Source organism: Orycteropus afer, unplaced genomic scaffold, assembly GCF_000298275.1.
Source record: "Orycteropus afer afer isolate SDZICR_OR568_19922 unplaced genomic scaffold, OryAfe1.0 scaffold00273, whole genome shotgun sequence".
Lineage (NCBI taxonomy): Eukaryota > Metazoa > Chordata > Mammalia > Tubulidentata > Orycteropodidae > Orycteropus > Orycteropus afer.
The window spans coordinates 890,999-893,588 of NW_006921860.1; the positions used below are offsets into that span (position 1 = coordinate 890,999).

Sequence of the window (2,590 nt, forward strand, 5' to 3'; positions counted from 1 at the left end):
CTCTCCAAAGTCCTTTCTCTCATGTGCTCACAAAGGCTCCCTGAATTAGGCATAGCTTGGTTCTTACCTGTCATACTTCATTTTTGTGACATAACTTACTCCTTCCTTCCGGAATACTTCCTTGAACTTGCAGACCATTTCTATTCTGTTTTCCTTTTCCCTTTGAACACCCCCTTCACTGTACCTCACTTCCATCCTTGGTGCAGTATCCTATCTGACTTCTGCTCGTGGTCTTACTGGATGACCTGAAGCAGCCCCCCATCTGTCCAGTCTTTATCTCCTACCTGAGCTTCAGACATGCTCATCAAACCACCCATGGTGCTGGTTCCAGTACTTTCATTAACCCAAGCACGAAATTGGAGGTTTCTAAGTCACCTTGAGCTGTCAGTCCTTGTCTCTTCACATTGTGTCTGAAATGCCTGTTGTCTGCTCTCCACTTCTTCCCAGCTCACTTCAGTTACTTCTTTCCTAGATGACGCTGCCACTCCTTCCTGTCCTTCCTCCCTTGGGTTGGGGTCTGTTACCTACCCTGGGCCCAGGCTGGCTGTCCGCGCTCTGCGTCTGCCCTCGTCCCTCCTTTTCTTTAGGTGTGTCAGTTGATGCTGCGTCTTTGTTTCCTAGACCAGCCCGCCGATGGTCTTGGCAGTCGTCCCTCGTCTTTTTTTTTGTTTTTAAACAACTCAATTGAGGCATAATTGACCTACAGTAAACTGAACGTATTGGAAGTGGACAGGTTGCTAAACTGTAACAGATGTCTGTAACTCTGAAACGCTAACCACAGTCAGGATAGTACTCGTGCCCGTGTCCGTGGCCCTCAAAGGTTTGCGCCTTGCAGTGCTGAGGCGGCCCATGAATTGCCAAGAGCAAACGCAGTCACACAGCTTGTACTCTTCTACTCTTTGTATCCGGTTGCTTTTGCTTGGCAAAGTGCATTTGAGACTCATTCATGTGGAAGCAAATCAGCGCTTCATTCCGTCTTATCGCTGAGTAGAATTCCACTGTGTGGATCCACCACGGGGTAGTCAGCCGTTCACCTGTTGATAGCCTTTTGGGTGGTTTCCAGTTCTCTCTGATGTAGGTAAAGCTGCTCTGAGCGTTAGTGCAGAAGGCTTTGTTTGGGTCTATGCTTTCTTTTCTCTTGGGACAGAGAAATACCGCTGTGTGGAATGGCTGGATCCCATGAGAGGGGTTTAAGAAATTGCCAAACTGCTTTTCACAGTGGTCGTGCCATTTCCTGTCAGCAGTATACAATGGTGTAGGCTCCTCTGCACCCTTGCCAACATTTGGTGTGATGTGTGGATTTCATGTATAATACCCTAAGGACTAACACAGGAGCCCTGGTGGCACAGTGGTTAAGCACTCCACTGCCAGGTGGATAGGTCTGCCATTCGACTCCACCAGCCGCTCTGCAGGAGAAAGATGTAGCAATCTACTTGTGTAAAGATTACAGCTTTGGAAATCCTGTGGGGCAGTTCCGCTCTGTCCTGTAGGGTTGCTATGAGTCAGAATCAGCTCAGTGGCAATGGGTTTTTTGATTTACCTTGTTCGTTTGTAGGAAGACTGAAGGCGTAGTGTGAAGGTGTCAGTTTGCCCAGATTCATCTATAGCAGGCTATTTTTGTGGAAATTGACAAGCTGATTGTGAAGTATCTGGAAAGGCAGGACTGGATGAGTCAGAACAGCCTTCAGAGTAGCAGCCGGCCGGACGGTAACCTTTCCAGCCCGCCCAACTGCTCCCTTCCTTGCCCCTCCAGAGAGAACTACCACTGTGAAGACTTGTAGGGTAAGCACAGAAGTGAGATTTGATGGAAGTTGGGGAGATGAAATCCAGATCACCAATCAGCAGCCCTGCCAGTTAGTCGATTAGCTTGACTGGCAGTGTTGTGAGCAGTTACGGCTGGGAGTTTAGATTGGAAACGTTTGCGAGTATGCCAGTGTGCTGCTATTCTTGTAATTCATGGGGTCTGTGGAAGGAGACTTAGCCACACACTACATACCTTAGCCTCATTTTCAGCAGAGACCACAGATGTGATGTGCTAGAGATACCTTTTTGTTGTATCGTTTAAATGCATATTTAAAAAATACGTAAGTTGAGCTTTGTGCTGAGTGAAATCGTGTTGCACACCACTGATGAACTGGGAATCGCGAGCGTGTAAGCAAAGTCACATTCATAGTAAGTATGCCCGAGCCCAGCTGGGGTACTTTGTGTCACCTCCTGTGCGTGTGAAAGCTGGGCGGTGAAGAAGGAAGTGAATTGATGCGTTTGAGTGACAGTGTTGGTGGAGACTATTGAGTGTACCATGCACTGGCGGAAGAATGGGCACGTCTTTCTCGGAAGAAGTACAGCCAAAATGTTCCTGACAAGCAAGGATGGCGAGACTTTGTCTCACATACTGTGGACATGTTTTCAGGAGGAACCAGTCCCTGGGGAGGCCATCATGCTTAGTAAAGTTAGAGGGTCAGCAAAAAAGAGCAAGACCCTCGATGAGGTGAGTGGACACAGTGACCGGAACAGTGGACGCAAACGTAGCCACAGCTGTGAGGATAGTGCAGGACCAGTAGTGTCTGGTTCTGTTGTACTTGGTGTCGCT

The 2,590-nt window shown here is 48.3% G+C and overlaps 1 protein-coding gene across 1 annotated transcript in view; it reads left to right on the forward strand.

Moving 5' to 3' along the window:
- Positions 1-2,590, forward strand: part of CEP43 (centrosomal protein 43) — a 62,880-nt gene that overhangs the window by 6,108 nt on the left and 54,182 nt on the right. The gene's annotated exons all lie outside the window — the stretch shown is intronic.